Below are 24,004 nucleotides of genomic sequence, written 5' to 3' on the forward strand. Positions count from 1 at the left end.
ATCTGTCATTTCCTTCACAATAACTCTGAAAAATAAATGAACATATTACTTTTCTAAATATTATACTAGGTCCTCTTTATTTTCAACACTTTTAGTAACTCCCACTCAGTACCTTCTGCCATCGGTACACTGTCCTCCTCAAGTTTCACCAATTGTTAAGGTAGAAACATTCAAGAAAAATTTGTTTTTTAAATTACAGGAGTGTGATTTTGTGCAAATGAATAAGAATTACGTATAAAAAAACTTACATTCTATACAGTAGTTAGGCTAATATATAATACTGCTGAGTTACCGTTGGTAGTGCAGAGATGATCCACATACCCTCCTATTAATTATGTTGGTTATGATCATGTGACCAGTGTTCTCAAACTTAAGGCTGTGCCATTGTCTCTGTACTGTGATTCAAGTTCTTTAGTTTGTTATTAATTGTAGATTCTTTTTATCATTTATGTATTATTACAAGAATTCATTATAATTCAGGGAGAACAATATATAACTTGCACACTGTAGCTGGTACTATAGGTTTATTGCAGGATCCCTTCAGCCTCAACTGCACAGCATTCTGCATTTCACTTTTCGTCCATTCCAGCCATCTTGTACTACTTAGCTGTCAAACTTCAACTAAACCTTAATCCAATTTTCACTTACTGTTCAAAAACAAAAGAAACTGTTAAAAAACAACATTCTTTTGGCAAGTCCTGGGAGTCTAGAAATCTATTTCAAGGGTTTTGATTAAACTTATAATAATAATAATAATAATAATAATAATAATAATAATAATAATAATAATAATAACAATAATAATAAATTTTTTTCTTGTTCATTAATGTTTTATTCTGTAAAAGTTGGATGTGCAGCCTTTTCATATAAATGTATAACCATTATGAATAATAATATTAAGTAAGTCACACGGCACTTATTTATAGACTTCAGAATCTCGGAGTAGGTGGATATGTTTTAGGTTAAGATTTCCTTACAGGTAGGCAGCAGCGATTTGCTGTTGATAAGATCTTTAATGAACCAAGACCCATTGTGTCTGGAGTTATACAGGGTAGCGTTCTTGGTCCACTGTTATCTTTAGTGTAAGCAAGTGATATGGTTTTTGGCTTGGAAGACAAGATAGGTCAGTATGCAGATGATGCAACACTTGTGGGTGTAGTAAAGTCTCCACTTATGAGAAATGAAGCTGACCTTAGTCTCAAATGCGACAGGGACCGGATTAGTGAATGGTGTACTTGGTGGGGGTACAGTATGAGGCTGAACTCCAGTAAATTGACAGCATTATTGATATGCAGATCTCATACAGGTTTCCACCCCATCCTCCCCTTCAGGTGGATGGGACTTTGCTGAATGAATCTGAAGCTTCAACTATTCTAGGTGTAACTTCTGACTCACATCTTACTTTTGAGAAACATCTAATGAAGTATCAGCAAATGCTGAATGAAAGTTAGTTATTGTACATAAGGCCTCTTATACGTACTTATATAACAGTAATAAAATCAATGCAATTTGTTTTAGGTCATTTGTACTTCCTTTACTAGAATACTGTTCTCTGGTTTGGGTGTCTGCTTCTGTCAAAGATTTATCTCTTTTAGATAGAGTGGTTAACAGTGGTAGGTTTCTGTCCTAATATGACAAAGTTTTTAATTAATTTGTTTTTTCATAGCTAAAAAACCTGCGGCCTTAACTTATGGATAATTCTTCTAGCGCCAGCTAGAAAACCGCTAAAAAGAAAGTGAAAAAAGGAATTGGTGGCAACGAGGTAGGCTGATAGGCCTAGATGGCAACTGTCAAACTCCTTCGCGTATGAGTCGAGGAGATGACGCTTCAGTTTCTTCTAGCCCAGGTAACTTGATTGAGGGGTGGCTAGAGGTGGGCCCTATAAGTTACCACTGCAGGTTTGTTAGCTATGAAAAATACAAATTGATTAAAAAATCTCGTGTATCATGCGATCATTACAATTTCGTCCAATAACATGATTTCATCATATGCATTGCATATAGTGTGAGATGTAATTTCAGTAGGTTATACTAGGTTAGGCTTTCTATGCCTGCCTCATTTTTGGTAGATACCATTGATAATGCATATGTGAGTTAGCTTTTAACTAAGAAATAGGCCTAGAAGCTAAAGTTCATTAGGTTAAATGCAAATTTTCATACATTAAATCAGGTTATCAGCCTTGTGACTTGTCTAAGAATTCATGTACTATGCATGCAAGACACTGGCATGAATAACAATAAGTACTGGCATAAACAATGGAATTGGGAAACAGCTGTTTCCCAATGTCAGTTACCATAACTAGCACACATTTATGAAGAGTTGCGTTACAGTTGTCAACTTGTTAAAAATTTTGCTAATTGTTAATGGGACTTCTATACATACAAATAAAAGTCTTCATTCCTCCTTCACAGAGTGGAAAGGAAAGTGTTATGAAAGTAACTGTATGCCACAAAATTGATGGTTGTAGCTATGGCTGAAGAAACGAATAATGCACAGGCCACAAAACATTTTGGAAGAGGCAAAAGCAACATCTGATATTGGTGAAATCATACCTTTACTTCATTTAATTTACTGTTTATACATAAATTAAGTTGCATTTTTAAACCCATCTCTGATAATTTACGAAAAAAAAAAGTAATCTCCGATGTGTTTCACTTAGCACCTATGGTTGCGATGATGTCTGTAAAACAGTCAGCTGAATGTAAACATTAAAAGAATGCAATGACGCTTGATTGCCATGTTCATAAATTACAATATGATGATAATATGACAATAATGCATTAAATATAATTTCATAAAGTATGTAAAACAAGTTTTATCAAAATTATCATCAAAATTATCATTATTCTTAATACATCTGTATTATCTGATTTTTGCAAATGGATATCTGTCAGTGTAACAACCTACCCGAAAAGTATGAAGTGCCGGTAAACATTGAAAGGGGTCTGGAGATCAGAATTCAACAGTGCGTTTATATAGTGGTTTGAGCTCTAACATAGTGAAGGCGTAAGCATTTCCGAGGAGATGCTTATGGAGCGGGCCAGAATTTTCACAAGGAACTAAACCTAGTGAATGACAGTGATTATTCACAAGCTTTGTTCAAAATTTGATAACGGAGCAGTATATACGTGGAATGAGCTGGCAAGACTGTTGTGAAGGGGGTTGTTTAGGGGTGATTTCTGTCATAACTGGGATTTTCTGTACTCCGGCAGTGGCCTGGTCCCAAGGATGCCCGTTTTAAGAGGTAAGACTAGCATTTTTTCCCTTTAAATTACTATACTGTATATGCAATACTGTAGGAAATTTCAATGTTGATCACAGTGTAGTTGCATTACCAAATTTATCAATCTACCAAATACTTAGAATGTGTTACCTAGAGATCCAGGATTTGGGGTTGATTGGTATTGTGGTGGAAAACCCTTAACCTATCAAGAAAGTGGAATGAGGGATGGTCAGATGTTGTCTTCACTTCATTTCTTAAAACAAATTGTGATTTTGCAATGCTTACGACTAATGTATGCTATAATAAGTTGTGTTTCACTCTGGCTGATACATATTATCATTCATGATGTGTACACATTCATATGAACTTACAAGCTCTACAAAGTGACAGCACTCAGTAACTGCAGATGAACTACCACTGAAGATGACTGAATGTTACCCACATATAAAAGCTTTTGGGAAATGGCCAAAAAGGAAATCTTTTAACACAGTCTAAATCATAATTACTACTGCGGAATGTTTCAAAAGACTAATACTTAACAATGATTCTTCATTAAAAGTATTAAAAACAATGAATTTTCAAGTCTCCTACTTGCGATACATTCCAATAAAAGGTGTTGTGTTTGTGATTTGACAAGCAAGCAAGCAGTGTGGGGAGACAGCACACTGCCCAGACTAACTCCTAGATTGACCACTATAGGCATCACATTTCAAGATATTGTATTGTGGATCTTAACTTGTGCACTCATCTTCTTTGGAAATAAGTGTTTCCAAAACATGCCTTCTTTCAATATTATTTCAAGATGATATGCTGGCCAAACTATTATAGATATCCAAACAGAAAAACAACAAACATAATTCAAAAGCTCCTTTGGATGGGAACTTTCTAAAAAGCCATTTGTCTAAGAATTAATTTTAAAAATATCTAAGGTTTAAAATGTACAGAGAATCTAGAGTAATGGCCTATCCAGGAGAAATGTAATTAAGGAATTATTAAGAAGTGATCTGCAATTATGATCATGTTAATGTAAAAATAATTGTATATAAAAGTTTAAAAAATGTATGTACAGTAATACCCCGAACTTGCACAATTAGAGTTGCGTGAATTCACAGACACACAAACTTTTCATTGGAACCTAACTCATTGTCATACACGAGTTTTTCATAGACATATGAACATTTGCAAATACTGAGAAACCCTGCAAAAGTGTTTATGTTTAATTTTTTATGTAATATATAAGTTTTCAAGCTGCTATGTGTAAATTAAATAACATTAAATACTAAAAGTAATCATTTCTCTCTCTCTGTCTCTCTCTCTCTCTTTCTCTTACTGAGATGAGAGAATTTGTATGGTACATTTATATGTTTATTTGTTTTGTATGATAAATAAATTTTTTACCTAATAATAAGTACTAATTTTCAAATATTAATAAGATTAAATAATAATATATAAAAATAATAATAATAATAATAACTGTAATTACAAAATTTGTATGTGATATGTATTTTAACCCTTAAACGCCGAGCCTCTATTTACAAAAACGTCTCCCGTATGCGGCGTTCGGGAGTTAACACCTGAAAGCGGAAAAAAAGTTTTTTCAAAAAATCACAGCACGCTTAGTTTTTAAGATTAAGAGTTCATTTTTGGCTCCTTTTTTCTCATTGCCTGAAGTTTAGTATGCAACCATCAGAAATAAAAAAAATATCATTGTCATATATAAATATTGAAATATATGACTGCAAAAAAAAATTTTCATATATAATTTTATACAAATCGCACTGTGAGCAAAACGGTTAAAGCTAATGGGTTATTTTCTTTTTCTTTGTATTGTACACTAAATTGTGATGATTTTGGTATATAACAAATTGTAAAACGATCAAAGCAACACAGAGAAAATATTATCACAAAATGATGCATGAATTCATAACGCACGGACGTAAAATTTTTTATTTTTTTTTTTCAAAAATTCACCATAAATCGAAATATTGTGCTAGAGACTTCCCGTTTGTTGAAAAATGAAGCTAATTGATTGAATATTACTAGACTGTAAGTGTTTTAGCTTACAATTTCAGTTTTCGACCATTTTGGTCGAGTTAAAGTTGACCAAAAGTCGAATTTTTTCTATTTATCGTGATTTATATGAATATATTTCAAAACTGATGAAAGCTACAACCATGAGTTATTTTCTGTTGTATTCTACATGAAATTGCGCACATTTTCATATATAAAAGTTTATGTAACGACTAATATAAAATGGTGCAAACATTACGACAACATGACGAAAGAATTTCTGAGATGTTTGGCCGAGTTACCGTGTGGACGTAAGGAAAATGTTTTTTTCAAAAGTTCACCATAAATTGAAATATTGTGCTAGAGACTTCCAATTTATTGCAAAATGAAGGTAAATGATTGAATATTACTAGAATGTAAGAGTTTTAGCTTACAATTGCAGTTTTCAACCTTTTGGTCGAGTTAAAGTTGACCGAAGGTTGAAATTTTGGCAGTTATCGTGATTTATGTGAAAATATTTCAAAACTGATAAAAGCTACAACCATGAGCTATTTTCTGTTGTATTCTACATGAAATTGCACACATTTTCATATATAAAAGTTTATGTAACGACTAATGTAAAACGATGCAAACATTACGACAATGTGACGAAAGAATTTCTGAGATGTTCGGCCGAGTTACCACGCGCAGACGTAAGGAAAATTTTTTTTTTTTTTCAGAAATTCACCATAAATCGAAATATTGCGCTAGAGACTTCCAGTTTATTGCAAAATGAAGGTACATGATTGAATATTACTAGAATGTAAGAGTTTTAGCTTATAATTGCGTTTTTGACCATTTTGGTCGAGTTAAAGTTGACCGAAGGTTGAAATTTTGGCAGTTATCGTGATTTATATGAAAATATTTCAAAACTGATAAAAGTTACAACCATGAGTTATTTTCTGTTGTATTCTACATGAAATTGCGCACATTTCCATATATAAAACTTTATGTAATGACTAATATAAAACGGTGCAAACATTACGACAACATGACGAAAGAATTTCTGGCGCGGACGTAAGGTAAAAGTTTTTTCAAAAATTCACCATAAATCGAAATATTGTGCTAGAGACTTCCAATTTGTTGCAAAATGAAGATAAATGATTTGATTGAATATTACTAGATTGTAAGAGTTTTAGCTTACAATTGTGTTTTTTTACCATTTCAGTCGAGTCAAAGTTGACTGAAGGTTGAAATTTTGGCAGTTATCGTGGTTTAAATGAATATATTTCCAAACTGATAAAAGCTACAACCATGGGTTGTATTTTGCTGTTTTTTACATGAAATTACGCACATTTTCATATATAAAACCTCTTGTAACAGCTAATATAAAACAGTGCAAAAATTAACAAAATGATAAAAATTTCAAATTTTCGTGCAAAAAAATTCACCATAAATCGAAATATTGTGCAAAATGAAGGTACATGATTGGATATTACTAGAATGTAACAGTTTTAGCTTATAATTGACCATTTCGGTCGAGTCAAAGTTGACCGAAGGTTGAAATTTTTGTCGTCGACGACGGTACTTTTATTCTGATACTCTCTCTCTCTCTGTGTGTAATAATTCATAAAAATTTCACTCTTAAGTAAGGACAACTGTTCTCTCTCTCTCTCTCTCTCTCTCTCTCTCTCTCTCTTTCTCTCTCTTAGTTGGTGCAACCTCTACACTGTTTCTCTGTATGTCTTTACCTGTACTGTAGATGATTTTAAATTGATCTAATTTTTTACCTGTACCATCTACAAACTGTAAATGCGCCAATCTAAAACACAGAGCGTTTCAGAACAAAGAGCGAGAGCGACAGAATAATGAAGTTTTTAAAAACGAGTTGAGAAGACTTCTAAAAATAGATCGGTGGAATGGGGAAAGAGAGAAATAATATACTAATCTCAACTCTCTCCTATATTTTCACATCAACCATTTCTTTCTTTTTTAAGGGTAATATATTGAGCTAACTTTTAAATGAAATTACAGTACCTTTAATTTCATTTACAAGTTAGTTTCATACTTTGGGAGCATGATTAGGGTCATATTTATAAACTTAGCATTTTTAGAGACCTTCCCAAACTTACGCAGAAATTTGCCTTGCACGGGGGGGTCTGGAACCTAATTTTGCGCAAGTTCGGGTATGACTGTACAAGATTCCATGCTTACAAAAAGAAATTTATAAACTGGGGAGGGTATTTGACCTAAGCCAAAATAACATGCATGAAAGTATATACAACAATGTCACTGGGAATGAACCTCTGCTTTCCATTATGTAAATCCTGTACAGTAAACCCCCCGTATTCGCGGGGATGCGTATCCCCGCATATACTTAAAACCCTCTAAAAACACTTAGAACTGCCTATTTCAATAGTTTAAAACACAAAAAAACCCTCTAAAAATGTTTATACCTGAGTATTTTAATAGTTTTATCACAACAAGTGCTTTTAGTCATGAAAATGATATGAAAATACAGTAATCAGTGAATATTTCTCAGTGAAAAATACCGCGAATAGGTGAATTTTCCGCAAATAATGGGTGAATACGTTCCACAGAGAAATACTGTATAATTTAATCTGTTGTATGTTGTGTTAAAAATTACCACAGCATCTGCTGCATTTAGTTTATAGTAATTTCACTTTCTTTCTAATTAATATTTTTCCACTGCTCTCATTCTTCCTAATTAATATTTGCTGTTACCTCAGTCTGCAAGTAGCTGTTTATTATTCATTTCTTCATCATCTGAGAAGAATACACACAAGGATTTCTTTAGTAAAGAAATCATGTAAAAAAAATTCAGGAGGGGGCAAGATCTAGGGAGAAGGCATGGGTTGTCAGGTAAATCGAAGATATTTATAATTTCAGGCTGTTTTGTGTATGATAACTTTGGGATGTTGCTGTAAAGACTGATCAGGGGAGCCTAATCCTACCTCTTTTATACCAAGAGGTAGCATTCTGATTGGTCCAAAATATGGACAGTTTTTCAGTGCTCTGATTATTAAGAAAATTACAGGTTGTTACTCAGTTATTCTTTCCACCTGTCCTATGTATGTTGTTGTATGTCTTGTAAGAAGTGCTTCCTGGGGTATGTTGTTGTATGTCTTGTAAGAAGTGCTTCCTGGGTGTGTTGCTGGTTTTCTTTTCTGAATGCATGGTCTTGTTGAGGCAGTGGACCACATGAATTACTGGTAGGATGACATCTCTTGGTAGGAAGGAGAGATGTTTCTTACACTGTATTCAAGTCAGGTTTCTCCTTCAGGATAATTAGAGCTTCTACTATTGCATTCGGGGTACTGCTGATTATCTTAGGTTGATAATATATTACAAGTGATGTTGGTATTATGCATTTTCTCATACAGTATGGTTACTGATGGCCCCTTCTTGAATGCGGCAGGAGAGCCTCTTTTCTAGGCACAGTGTCATCATCCCAGTGCTCTATAGAAGCTGGGACATCCATAGACATGGCATTTGTATATTGGTAGATGACAAAGTTTCTTTTGAGAAGGTCCTATAGGGGAGGGTTATTTTTCATGAATCAATCTTTTGTTCTCTTATTTTGGTATTAAGTTACCAATTAATTTTCCGTTGGTTTCTAGTTGGAGAGACATTTTTAGTAATGTTTTCACAAAAACTCTCTCATCCTCGAAGTTTTTATAATGAACTCTGTATAGTAGAGGTTGGTGGTGTCTTCCCAGCACAGTGGTTGTTGTTGCTCCACCTTTTGACTGCCGTTGGTCTTGACAAATGTATCTTCGGTGTATCTTCCATATACAGATGGGGTGGCTTCTGGATACAGAAGAAAACACATTCTATGATCATTCCCATATAAAAATGTACAAAAAAAACTAAACAGCAATCCCATGGCTACAATATCTCTTTTGATGTACATTTGGTCCGGTGAGCAGTGGATGGGGCTTTCTTAGCATAGCCAAAAAGATGATGTAGCCAGGAGATTGCCTTTGGTGTGTGTGTGTGTGTTTTTTTTTTTCTATAAGGACAAGACCAAGCAACATGTTCTCTCACATATCTAGAAGCTGTCCATATACACAAGGAACACTGATGCAACTTTGCTGCATCTTCAAAAAATGTAGCAGCCTACATTACACAGTTGAATTCAGCAACAGTGGTCACCTCTCCTTCCTAGACATCCTGGTTACCTAAGCAGAAGAGGGATTCAGTACTGTGGTATATGCCAAACTCACCAACCTTGAGCTATGCTTAAAAAAATAAAGTGAGCATCCTACCTGACACAAAAAGACCACCATTGAAAATTTTTTCAGGCGAGTCCTCTCTCAATGTTCTTCATAGCAGGAGACCAACAAAGAACTGGACCAAGTTTCCCAAATCTTAATTTACAATAGATAATCAAATGAAGATATTGATAGTCTAAAAGTATTGAACCAGTGGTACAGCAGTGACCAACACTACCTATCAGGCAGGAGGATGCTATCAACCTTTAGCAAAAAGGCAAAGTGCATTATATATACTGAAGAGGATGACAGAGCTCATGCAAATAATGTTACTCAAACAAACAATCAAAAGATAATTAATTTGATAATTTAATACAAATTACAGCCACCACCCTACTTACAAACATTCGGAGATATGAACAGACATGATCGCAAGTTAAAATTGTGTTCAGAGAACTCCCCTTTGCCACCCTCAAGTTCACAGTTTGCTCTGCGTGCCTATTCTGCCTAGTAAGAATTTTTGCTACCATGAGGAAGAAAACCTGTTCCTTAAACACCTTCCCTGATTATGCTGAGTATTCTCATGATTAACTACCATGCATTTTTCTTACAATCACAAGTATACTACTCATTCTTACTCCTAGAATATTCCTACTTATATTTCTATCTTCCTAATTTAACTCATTCTTTGATGAATTCCCATTTTCTATATTTCTTCTCCCCATAGGAAATGTTTAGTATGCATTTTTGTCAGTTAATCTGATGTGCACTGCTTACTTTATGAATTTCCAATGTTAGATGCTGCCCAGTGTGAAATTCTCTACAAGTTCATAACTTTCAAAGCATGGAAAAAATACTAATTTTTGAATGTTGCACAAATCTAAATTCTTTCTTCTCCTTTTTACCTTTCTTACATCCAAAGTAATTCTTTATAATACTACATGATTTAAACATACAGTGACAACAGTATAATCTGTGACTCCCCAGTTAATTTGGGAAAGTAAACACGGCATACTATATTTCAAAGTTTAATATCTTACTATGTTTTAATAATTTGTCAACAAAAATTATGCAGTACATATTAAAAACCAACTTATGAACAATTCAAGATACAAACAGCTGTCTGGAATGTAACTCATTCAAAAGTTGGGTAGTGACTGTAGAGAACAAGAGATTTATTTATAAAAAATATCCCTGCCCCCTTCTACAGACCCCCCTCAAAAGAAATGCCATCTACCAATATAAATACTATGTCCATGGATGCCCCAGTTCCTATTAGTACTGGGATGATCACATTGCTCCGAGCAAGGAAGATCTCCCACCATGTTCAAGGGCCATCAATAATCATATGAGAAACGTGCACAACACCTCCATCAATTATGATGTCATTATCAACAACATCAAGTACAGTATATCAACAGCACCCCTGATGCAAGATGGCTACAGATATAAACAGCTCTAAATATGCAGGATAAACCTGAAAAATACAATGCAGGAAACATTTCTTCTTCCCACCAACATATGCCATCCTAACAGTAATTCATATCATCCACAGCCCTAACAAGACCACACATCCAGAATAGAAAACCAGCAGCACACCCATGAAGTGATCCCAACAAGTGGAGAAAATAACATTACTACCAGGCAAGAGTAATACCCCACCAGATGCAGGGCAGACAATACTCAAGCACTTGGAACAGTTGAGAATCTGTACCTTATTTTGGACCAATCAGGATGCCACCTCCTTGTATAAAAGAAGTAGGAACAGATTCCCTTGGTCAGTCTTCACAGCAACATCCTCAAGTGATCACACTTAGCAGAGCCTGAGAAAAATGTGGTCTAGATGACCTAGAAGCAAAATCTTTGATGATACACACCTTCCCAATGGATCTCTTCCTTTCCTGAATTTTTAAACCTACTAATTTCTTTATTAAAGGAATCCTAGTACATGTATTCTTCCCCAGTGATAAAAAAATTAATGTTGAATAATTACTCACAGACTGAACTAAATGTAGCTGAAGCAGTGATAATTTTTATACATGTTTACAAGAAGGTCTCTTTCCAATCATTCCATTATATTTTGAAAAATTTTTTAACTGAACAACAACCAATCAACACCACAAAAAAATAGAGATCATAGACAGCAGCAGCATCATTACCAAAATTATTTTTGTCTACTGAAGATGTACTAATAAAATAAAACAAAGACATTAAAGTACATGAAAAACAGGTAGCTGATTGTATTGATAAGTTCACTTTTGCATTTTTCAAAATTTATAAATGTTTTTAAGAAGATGTACATAAAGAAACTAGAATATGGAAATCAAGACAGACTGCTGACTGAAGAAATTTCAATAGAATGATTAAGTTGATGATAACAAAGTTATTTCTCAGTTGGTCCTCCACAATCAATACTTTACTGCTTCAGTGCATAAAAATGTTATACAGTAGTACCAAGACCCATACTTTCAGCCTTCAAAGATTGCTCGTTTTCTAAGTCACTAACACAAAATCTGTATGCACTAGAAAAATATATTAATTAAAAGACATAACTAATTCCTCTGAAAAACCCACAAATACAATATCAGCAACCCTTGACACCATGCCTATATGCATGTTCCTATTAAAGAAAACTATTGACTGTTTTAGACTGCATGGCAAAAATGAAACCAGCTAGGAAAAATTTCATAAAATGCTTACAAAATGCTTCTTTCTTATAGCTTATGTGCATCTTTCATTCAATGATTTTTTATAAATATTGAAGATTTTGCAATGGGATCTCTGATATCAGCTTTGATGTTACTTTATTTCAGTTTTTTTTTAATGAAAAGAGGTGGCTTGCTTAAAAATTAAGATTCTGATAAAACATTATTGGCTGAAGTTTGTACACTCATATGTGTTAACCTATATTCTTGGGACTCAATCATATGGGCTATTTATCAAAAATCTTGGGTCAAACAATTATATCCAATTTGAAGTTACAGTAAAATGAAGAATGCCATGGTCCTATGATTTAATCTCGACTTCTTTTATTAATCTCAACTTCTTTTAAGTTCTTCATTCCATGATGTAAGCCATTATTCACAGTGATGGATTTCAGTGCTGCTATATAGTCTGCAGAAATGATAATGTCTGTTCTGGCCATAGGTAATCCAGCTTTGGCTGATCTATTAGCACCCTCATTGCCTTCAATACTTGGATTGGATGGATTTTAGTATTGCTGTGAGGTTGTTTACAGGAATGATATGTCTGTTCTGTTCATAACTAATCCAAGTTTGACTGATCTATCAGCATCCTCATTTCTTTTAATGGAGTTGTTGCAGTCAATGAATTTCTCGGTAGATGACTACTTTTTCCATTCTTTATTGCAGTTGACAACTCCTATGAAAATATAGGCATTATCAGATTATGATAACTGGCTTGCTTTCTTGCATGATATTACAAAAAACCCAACTCTATTAGGAGAATTTGATTACACAATACAAACTGTATAATATGGACTTTATACCCAATATGTTAATGCACTCAATATGAGCACCTACTGCCTTGTAGGTTGCCACCATTTTAGATACTGTATCCACAGTGAAAACTGGCCTTACTCAGGAGAAGCGCCAGAAACACCAGCTGCACGATGATGAACAGGCTCAACCGGAGAGTGCTTGTTTTCTTGTCTTCAAATTCTGGCCGCCTAGCAGATAACCCTTGTTAAATACCAACAGACAACGGCAGGGATCGTTAGCCTTAGTCTGCTAGGGACTGTATGCTATAAGGAACTGGCTATCCTTTCAGTGTATTTTATTTAGCCAAGGAATTTTCTATGAATAAGCATGATTTAGAAATGGTCCCCAGTCTCAGGCATAAAGAGGTGCTAAGAATCTCCCAGTTTATAAATATGACATTTTTATAATAAAGTTTTATATATACTGTACTTACCAAGTGATTACATATCTATAGTTTCTAATAGTACAACAGCTTAAATTCACAATTCGCAGCAACACTTCGATTTTTTAGTGCAGGTGACCAGTACCGCCCACTAACGCCAATACTACGAACGACTAAGCAGATAACCCCATTCTGTTTATGCTTATGTCCATCAGAGGGGAGTCTCCAATCATACTTATGTCCATCACAGGGGAGCAGGGAGGGCTCCAATCATGTAATTACTTGGTGAGTATATAAAACTTTATTTTATTATAAAAATCATTTTTATACAAGTAACTTACCAAGTAATTACATAGCTGAATCCCATATTGACAGGAGGTGGGATACATGGACATATTTCATTCCAAAACAGTAAGTCATGTAATGAATTAGAAAAGTTGCTACCACTGAATACAATGCTTGTCATTCCTTGTTGGTTAAGAGAGCCTGCAGTAGAAGCTGCCTGTGGTTGGTGCTCAATGTAACCTGCAGTGGCGCGGTGGTAAAGCTGAGGGTCACCTCTACTTCAGTGGGAGCTTTGCAGCCGAGGAGTACTCCGAGGGCTGCCAAAGCATTACAAAATAAAAAACAAGTGCCCTAGCCCTGGGTGCAGTACTGCAATAAAAGCAACCTACACTGAAATAAAAACCACAACCCATCCACTGAGAGTGGTGGGTGCTCCAGGTACCTTGTACCCCCTCGGCTTCCTAAAACTCGGCACCTCACTACAAGGTGAAGAGATAGGAGAAAATCCTATGCTTCCTTCCTCGACACCATCCCAGTTACTAATAAAGGTAAGGTACTGCCAAATTTTAACACTGATTCACTTCCTGAAAACAGTGGGAAGCGAGGATCGATTACACTTCCAGAAGGACGACTGTAGAATGGACGTAAGGGACAAATAGTGCCTGAGAGCTAATGAGGCAGAAGCTGTTTTGATGTCTTTAGCTTTCACTTTTTATGGGGAAAATGCTCTCCTAAATCTGAGTGTCTCAGAAAATAAAGTCCATTAGGATAAAGGACAAGACAATCTAATCAGAGGGCGAGGCAAACTTTTGTCATAATGCCCTAGAGGTATGGATGGTCTTGAACTTCTGGTCCCTTCCAGGTACTACCTGAACATTCCAGCTGGACAGAGAGCGCTCTATCCTTCCTCAAAGCTAGTGAGCGCTTCTGGGTGCTCAGAGTATAAGCTGGCGCCAGGATGTGGTTGGCACCAGGAGAGCTGGACTGAAGAGTTCACAGCAAAAATAATGGCGCCAGGAGAGCTGGGTGCTAGACAAGTTATAATAATAAATTAATAATAATAACATCCTTTATTTCAGCTCAGGGCCATATACAGTACATGGAGTATACAAATACAGTACACACAATCTAGATACATAAGTATCTTAGCATGATAAAAATAATAATCGGCAGTATCCACACAGTTGCTGAAGTAGGAAAAATAGAATTCATAATACTGTACTGGTAATGACAGTAATTATATGGAGAATAATAGTAAAAAAACATTAAAATTTATAAAAATTAAAAACATATTTCAGACAACTAATTTCCAGCTAAGGAGACCTTATGTGGTTACAAAAGTAGGTCCAGAAGGCTAAATACAAAAATTGAAAATAGCAAAACTCTACAATGATATTAATCACGGTAGTAATAAAAAAGGAAAATACCAATAATAACAAGAAATGTAGAATTATAATAATAATAATAATTACAAATTCTGAAGATGACACTTCATAATTGCAAAATTAGAGAATGAGTCAATTAAGGAACAGATGCCTCATTAACCCATCTTTCCCACAATTTAGATGATCTTGCCTCACTGCTCACGATGCTTTGTATGAGCGAATTTGCTGCTGTTTCTCAGTCAGGTGATCAGACTGGACATTGTTCGCCTCATAATGATTTTTAAATTATCCAGGCTGTTTTCTATGAACATCTGCATGGTGGAGTGATAGTGAGGAGTGTTTATGAGGTGTCTCAGAATGTCACTGTGTACAACAGTGATACGTCTCTTGGTCTCTCGGGTATAGTTCATCCAAAGGGAACACCCATATATATACTGTAGCAGTACCCGCAGAAGAGCAGCAGTTTCATGTCTCTGTGACAGAAGGCAAACCTCCTTGCAATCTTGTTGCCAGTTGCACATAGTTTACGATGTCTCTGTTCTATTTCTGCCATATCTTTTGGGTCGTCCGTGATAATGTGGCCTAAATATGAAAATTCATGCACAAATTCCAGACAATGATTTCCATGGAAAATTTATGGTTTTTCAATACGTTTAAGCGATCTTGGGAGCAGCGACATACACCTGGGTCCTGGTTTTGTTGTAGGGTCATAGGCCAAACTTGCACGAGGTTAGGTTCCAGAACCCCTCGCGAAGGTGAATTTTCGCATAAGTTTGGCATGTTCTGTAAAAATGCTAATAAATGCTTATTTCTTAAGTTTAAACACTAAATATGACCCTAATCATGCTCCCAAATTATTAAGTTAACTTTTAATGAAATTAAAGTTACTGTAATTTCATTTAAAAGTTAGCTTAATACATTACCTTTAAAAATGAAATAAATGGTTGATGTAAAAATAGACAGTTGGAAGGGAATTTCTGTCTCTCTCCCCTTCCGACTGATTTATTTTTAGAAGTCTTCTCAACCTCTTTTTAATAACTTTATTCTACGTCTCTTTCTCTTTGCTCTGGAATGCTTTTTCATGAACAAACAGTGTTTTTTATTTTGACTAATACAACTCTTAGTTATTATGTCACTATGTTTTAGAACGTATTTGCCACACTAGCGCATTTACACTTCATAGATGGTACAGGTAAAATTAGATCAATTTAAACTATCTACTGTACAGGTAAAGACGTACAGAGAAATAATAAGTTGTAAAAATGTGTGAGCACTAACTATGAATGAGAGAGAGAGAGATAAGGATTGTCCTTACTGAGAGTGAAATTATTTATCAATTAGTACAGAGACTGAGAGAATAACACGAGAGAGAGATGCTGTCCTTACTTGTAATATCAAGTTAAATTATTTATGAATTATTAGTGACAGAGAGAACAACAAGAGAGAGAGAGAGAGAGAGAGAGTTATTCTTACGTTAGATATCAAAAGATGGAAATTCAGTATTAATCTAATTTTTAAATGAAATTAAAGTTACTGTAATTTCATTTAAAAGCTTAATTTAAACTATCTACTGTAAAGGTAAAGACGTACAGAGAAATAATAAGTTGTAAAAATGTGTGAGCGCTAACTATGAGAGAGAGAGAGAGAGAGAGAGGGTTGTCCTTACTTAAGAGAGTGAAATTATCAATTATTACGGAGACTGAGAGAATAACACGAGAGAGAGATAGTGTCCTTACTTGAAATATCAAGTTGAATTACAGTAAACCCCCCGTATTCGCGTTCTCATGATTTGCGGGTTTCTCTGTGGAACATATCTAGCCATTATTCACTGAAAATTCGCCCATTCACGGTATTTTTCACTGAGAAATATTCACTAATTACTGTATTTTCATATAATTTTCATGAATAAATGCACTTTTTGTGATAAAAATATTAAAATACTCAGTATATGCATTTTTACAGGGTTTTTCTGTGTTTAAACTATCAAAATGGGCAGTTCTAAGTGTTTTTAGAGGGGTTTTAAGTATTCACAGATTTTAGCTATTCATGGGGGTGTGTGGTACGCATCCCCCGCGAATACGGGGGGAGGGGGTTTCACTGTATTTACGAATTATTATGGAGAGAGAGAGAGAAGTTATTCTTACATTAGATATCAAAAGATGGAAATTCATCATTAAACTAACTTTTAAGTGAAATTAAAGTTACTGTAATTCATTTAAAAGTTAGCTTAATACATTACCCTTAAAAAAAAGAAATGGTTAACATAAGAATATAGGAGAGTGCAATGATTAGTATACTATTTCTTTCTCCCCCCATTCCACTGATCTATTTTTAGAAGTCTTCTTAACCTCATTTTTAAAAACTTCTTTATTCTGTCTCTTTCTCTTTGTTCTGAAATGCTCTATGTCTCTATGTTTTAGAACGCGCATTTACAGTTTGTAAACGGTACAGGTAAAATTAGATCAATTTAAAATTATCTACTGTACAGTTAAAGACATACAGAGAAGCAGTAATACATAGGTTGCCCTAACTATGAATAAGAGAGAGAGAGATAACAGTTGTCCTTACTTGAGAGAAATTTTTTATGAATTATTATGGACAGAGAGAGAGAAAGAGAGAATTACAAGAAACCTTTGACCACTAATCAGCAACACTACCCCTTCTTGTCATGTTAAAGTGACACGTCTGACAGCTTTTGCCTTCGAGCTTCTTACAGAAGATGAGGGAAAAATATTTGTTTGTTTAAAATACATACCACATACGAATTTTGTAATTACAGTTATATTATTATTATTATTATTATTATTATTATTATGATGATTATTATTATTAATATTGAATCTTATTAATCTTATTAATATTTGAAAATTAATAATTATTATTAGGTAAAAAATTCATCATACAAAACAAATAAACATACTTGTACCATAAAAATTCTCTCATCTCAGTAAAAGAGAGATGGAGAGAGAGAAATTATTACTTTTATTATTTAATGTTATCTAATATACATATTAAAGCTTGAAAAGTTATAAATTACATAAAAAATTAAACAAACACTTTTGCAGGGTTTCTCAAGTATTCGCAAATGTTTGTGTCTGTGAAAAAGTCGTGTTTGATAATTAGTTAGTTCCAATGAAAAATGTGTGTGTCTGAATTCGCACAAGCTCGGGGTATTACTGTGTAGGATGTCAAATTCCACTGCATACTGGCGGCAAGTGTCGATGAGTCACTGGAGACCTTGCACTGATGGGGAAATCAGAACCATATCGTCAGCATAACAGAGGTTTTTTATTGTTTCGTTGATAGTGCATCCGATTGGAAGTGAGTTCAGTTTGACATTCAGGGCATCTGTGTATGTGTCAAACAGGTATGGAGAAAGAATACCCCCTTGCCGGAGCCCATTTAGGGAGCCGAAGGTGTACAATAATACGTTACCCATTTGACACAGAATTGCTGTGTGGGAAACCAAGAACATAAAATGCCAATTAGATAGAGGTGTATCTCGTTTGTGCACTTCAGGTAGTTTACTCTGTCAAATGCTTTTCTCACATCTAAAAAACATAGGAAAACAGGAAAGTTCAGCAATTCTTTCAGGATGTAGATGAAGGTGTCAGTTGAGTGGTTTGCTTTAAAGCCGAACTGGTTGTCAGTAGTGTGTAGAAAGGGGAGAAGTCTCACTAGAAGAACAGACTCAAGTATCTTCAATGCAATTTTAGTAACTGCAATCGGGCAATAATTGCCAGGGCCAGCTGCATCCTTTAGCTTGTTTTTTTATTAATGGTATTAAATGAACTAAGAGTAGGGAGTCTGGGAAAAACGTGAATTATGCATGCAATGAATAGAGTAGCTAGCAAAATGTAAATTATCGGTTAGCAGAATTTGAAAAATTCAGCTGGTAGACCATTGCAGCCGAGGGATTTATTATTAGGTATGTTGTTTATGGCATCGCTGATGTTACCTGGCGTAATACGATCAGCAAAATGAAACAATGTTATCAGTAAGGAGGTTATCTACATCCCTTCGGGAGTCTTGATCATTTATGCAATTCAGGATAGTGCTGTCATTTATGCAATTCAGGATAGTGCTGAAGTGATCGCCCCACATTCTTGCAATAGCCTTGTCACCGATGGCTTCTCCTACTCTGTGATACCTTTTTAGTTTTGGAATTTAGGGATTGAATGTCTTTTCAAAGATGAGGGTAATCATCAGATTAAAATTTTCTAGACACTGCTTCAACTCTTGGTTGCTTTTCATTCAGTCTGCAGTTCTTAAGGGCAAGTTTGAACTGCGCTCTTGCCTGCCTCATTAGCAGTGCAAAGTGTCCTTCCCTCAGGATACCTTTTTGCCTCCACTTCTCGTTAATGTGTATACAGATCTTTAACCAAGTCAGGTATATTATGAGAGTTGCCTTGAGATCTAAAGGTATCCATGCTGGAGGCAAGCATAGCAGAAATTATATTTGAATAGAATTCTTTCAGATCTCTCCTGTGATGGTCATTGCTACATTCTGAGTTAGTGCACAGTAAGGCGTCTGCCTGTTGAACTATTGACCACCAGACTGGTTTCCGTGGCTTCCTTAAAGGATCTGGTTTTCTGTTGGTTTTTAAAGTCTCAGTTATCAGCAGGTGGGTGATCAGTTAGGGGGTTTACAGTAGGGAGGGATGGGGTACTGACTGACACCTGTAGGGGGGATGTGATCATGCCCATTGCAAGATCGTAGCGAATGTTGCAAGTCACAATAGAATCATGAAGTTGAGGGAACATGACACAGTCAGTGGTCCAGCCAGGAGGTTGGAATTGTGTCCATTCTATTTTGTACATAGATATAGGAGGAGGGAGGGAGGAGCATGACATCACTAATTTGGAGAGTATGATTTTGACAAGCGAGTAAGTTCGTTATAAACTTTTGTAGGGTGAGAATTATGGTCCCAATTATACAAATATGATCAGCAGTAGAATCGTGAATAGTGCTGTGTAACTCACCTAGAATCATGCAGTATTTATCAAAACAATTGTTCTTTTCCCAGGGCATATAGACATTACAGTAATTAATAGGATCTTAGAGTTCCCTACTGTCACTTGAAGTCCCAGGAATCTCACTCCTACAGGTCATCATATTCACCATATTGTTTAACGACTGGTGCCACAGGAATCTGTAACTTGCATTGATGAGGTTGAGAAAGCTCTGAAGTCTTCATGCACTGAATCGCAGATGGGAAGGTCATGAGGCAAGAGGAGCATTTCTTGTAAAGCAATGATGCCTTTAAAGTTTTTGCAGAACATGTTTAGGGGAGGAATGTTCTGCTTGAGGCCAAAAAAATATTCCAAGAATTATATCTAATGTGTCCATGGCAACTCACGAAGATGGGAAATGAATAAGCTGATTATTTGGGTGGATGGGGGGTTGGCCAACGGGGATGGGCAGTCACTTGCCATGGGAGGTTGGCTGGCACTTGTGGCAGAAGGCGAGCCTGCACCTGAACCCCTGCTTGGGGTGTCGGTAATTTCCCCGTAAAATTCTTAACGGTGAAAGAAACGGATCCAGGACTTGGACAGTTCCTCGTTCTTGGCTAAAATCCAAGGGAAAATGAGCAACCCACATCTTCTTCCTTGCTTGGATGTGCCAAGGACTTGAAAGGTCACTGAGATTGGGATGACAAAAGAACTGGGTCTCTATACCCCTAAATAGTGGAATACAAGATTCCAGGTTTCCTCGGCAGGAAACGGGTTAATTCACAAAGGGGTCACAGACATCTCAACAGAAGAGACACAGTGCTTGAGACACCAACTTTGGAAAATAGCTGCTTGAGACACCAACTTCGGAAAATAGCCCCTTAGGCCTGGCAGGCGAAAAGATAAGATTGACTTCTACGTCATGCAATACCCGCTGCAGCACGTCTAGAACTAAAGACTTTTCAGTTGACAAGCCTCCAGGCAGTTTGGAGCCTGTTGGGGCAAAAGCAGACCACTATGGTAGATCTCTTGAGGAGAGGTTGTCTGAGAAGACACAGTTGGGGGAGAATCTTGTAAAGTCCACCAACAAGCGAGCAGGTTCAGGAACCATGACACGGGTAGAATAGGGCTAAGATGTCAACGCAACTTGCAGTTAGCCTAAAGCTTGTGTAGCTCCTCCTTGACTGTGATGAAGTTTGTGAGTAGAGGAGGTCCGATGGACCAGTCTGTAGGCATGGTGTCCGTTGCACCTGCTGGGCAACAAAAGAGGAAGACGAAGATTCTTTGAAGGGGCAAACAGGTTCAAAAAGGGCCTGCCCCAGATTCCACAGATCCTGGAAACCTGGGGTCAGAGTTCCATGATGAAGACAACATGCTTCTGACAGCTCAGTACGTCTGCTAGGACTTTAGTTGCCTGAATGATTCCCTTAACGAACTGAGTGACCAGAAGACTTGATGATCTGTCCACAGAAAAAGGATTCTTACTATTTGGTGGCAGGGAAACATGGCACAACTCCTGCTTACAAAAATACGTTAAAACTGTGGTCTTGTATGAATGGCTACCACAGTCTAGGAGTGTAGTAAGGTCAAAAGGCGTTGAACTTTACGTAAAAAAACTTCTAGCTTTATGAGAAAGCAGTGAAGGATCTGTCCATCTGGGGACAATGTCCTGGAAAATCCCAGGTTCCTCAAGAGGGCTCCACAACCTCAATCTGAGACGTTGAAACTAGGTTTATGCTCAAGGATGAAGGAACTTCCCTTGCAAAAGTAAATGTTCAGACAGCTACCACCGTAGTTCCAACTAGATTTGAGGCTGTGAGAAAAAACAAAGGTGTCCAGCTGAGTTTCCCTGCCCCAGGTGGACTTGAGATCAAAAAACCTTTGAGATCTTCCATCGAAGGGATTGAAGCAGCCAAGGGATTGAAGAAGCCAGTTGTCCAGGTGAGGATTAATATTCATACCCTGAAAAAAAAAAGTCAAACACAAGAGGAATGAGGACTCCATAGAAGACTTGTCCTGTAAAGAGGCCAAAGCACAGATCCTCGAGCTTGGAAGACCCTGTCCCATAAGAAGGGCCTAAGGTACTCCCAGAGTCTGGCAGGGACAAGGAAGGGTGCTTCCTGCATCTGTAAGGCTTTCACTCAATAGCCATGAAGACTGAAGGAAAGGGCTGTCTGGTTTGTCTTCATCTGAACTTCGTCTTCTAATCGAAGGAAAAAAGGGGCTGTGGGACATGCCTTTCGCTGATGACCAAGCGGACTCGCAGAGAAATGAGTGAACTTGTAGATCCACATGCAGAATCGCAGACACTCTTGCGGACTAGCTGCCGACTCTAAGACAGCCATGAGGACACGTCGATATCCGAGTGGACTCAACATTACTGAACTTGGTAACACCTTCCGTGGACTTCGACAACACCTTCCTACAGAATGAAAACATGTGTAGAACTGTTCGTGGTGGAAAATATCATCTGGAACAGTTATGAAAGGCTTGAAGAATTCCATAACCGCAGAAATCTGGGCATCGTTAGCGGATGTTAGGCATTCAGCGGCGGCATCCAAGCACCAGAAAGATATTGTCGAGCATTCTAGAACAGGTGCCGGGCACTCAGTAGACAGCGCCATGTGCTAGGAAAATGGAGCTGCACAGGAAAGCAGGTCTGAGAAGGTGCAAGGCTCTTCTCTGTTTGAAGTCCAATTAAGGTCATTCAACAAAGAGCGAAACTGCAATAAGGATGTCAGAGGCTAGCTTCCTTACCACTGACAGGAAGCAGAGTACAGCAATCATCAACATGAATATCTTTAGTGGCCGTGAAGAACTTTACGGCATTTCAGTCTTCGCCAGAAACCTCAGAACTGGATGAAAACTGGCAATTCTTTCAAAAGGTCAGCGCAACCAAAATTAGCACAATTTCCCTCCTTACTACATTCTGCCCTTACACTTTCAGTTCTCTGCAAAGGAAAGTGTAATAAGATGTTTAATTAATTCTTTGAAGTACACAGAGTACCATCATACAGACAAATCTCAACTTCTAACAAACATTGTTTGAGACTTGCAGATATATACATTTCATTACAGTACTGAAAATATCAGTCCTGTAGCGAACACAATGTTTACATTTTATTATGCTACTTGGCAAAGATGGTAGTGAATGCAATGTTTACATTTTATTCCCTACTCAGTAAAGGTGGTAGCAAACACAATGTTCATTATTACGCTACTCAGCAAAGAGCCGATATTTTAACTAACTTTTGCTCTTCATGCTAATCTGCCTAAGTTATCTCTACTCAGCAAACAGTCTATAGCCCAGCTATGCTAGGCTGAGTGGAAAATGACTACTTCTATATCACTACAGTGTAGTAGCAGATTTTCTACTTACTACGTAGAAATCACGGAAGTAGTTAATCAATTTGCAAAAAATGATAAATCTGAATCAGATCTTAATAACAAAATACTGATCTTGAAAGTATAGGCTTGAAGGTTACCCAAAATCGGCGATAATACATCTCCAAAATCCGGTTAGGTAACGGGCAAATGATGAAAAAAGCTGCTGCAAATATCCGATGTTTACATCGAGGATGACAGAAACAGAATGAGGTTAACTGCTAAGTCGTTCCTAGTATTGCCGTTTGGAGGTGGTACTGGTCACCTGCACTAAACGAAGCGTTGCCATGAATTTTGAATTTAAGCTGTCATACTAGTTAGAAACTATAGCTATGTAATTACTTGGCAAGGTACTTATACAAAAACTAAGGATAAACTGAAAACAGAAACTGCACTGGAAGAACCTTGAATCAACCTGGAGAGATAGAACATGCAGAAAATTCATTCAAGAGCTAAAGACAGGACATCCTTGCTTGTTGTGAGCCATGATGCAAAGGAATGGAAAACAAGAGATTGGTATAAGATAATCTGCATATTTATCCAGGAAGAACAGTTGGAACTTGCAGAGAAGTAGTAGGCATAATCTCAACTTTTAAAGTAAACGACAACTATTTTCAAAATGTCAACACTAACTACATAATCCATGAAGAATAATCAAATCTTTCCTA

General features: G+C 36.4%; 1 protein-coding gene and 1 long non-coding RNA gene across 4 annotated transcripts in view; one reads left to right on the forward strand and one right to left on the reverse strand.

Moving 5' to 3' along the window:
- The window catches only part of LOC136852539 (uncharacterized), a 74,385-nt gene that overhangs the window by 23,184 nt on the left and 27,197 nt on the right, over positions 1-24,004 (forward strand). The gene's annotated exons all lie outside the window — the stretch shown is intronic.
- Atg18a (Autophagy-related 18a) overlaps positions 1-24,004 on the reverse strand; it is a 121,304-nt gene that overhangs the window by 2,978 nt on the left and 94,322 nt on the right. The gene's annotated exons all lie outside the window — the stretch shown is intronic.

This window comes from Macrobrachium rosenbergii, chromosome 25, assembly GCF_040412425.1.
Source record: "Macrobrachium rosenbergii isolate ZJJX-2024 chromosome 25, ASM4041242v1, whole genome shotgun sequence".
NCBI classification, from domain to species: domain Eukaryota; kingdom Metazoa; phylum Arthropoda; class Malacostraca; order Decapoda; family Palaemonidae; genus Macrobrachium; species Macrobrachium rosenbergii.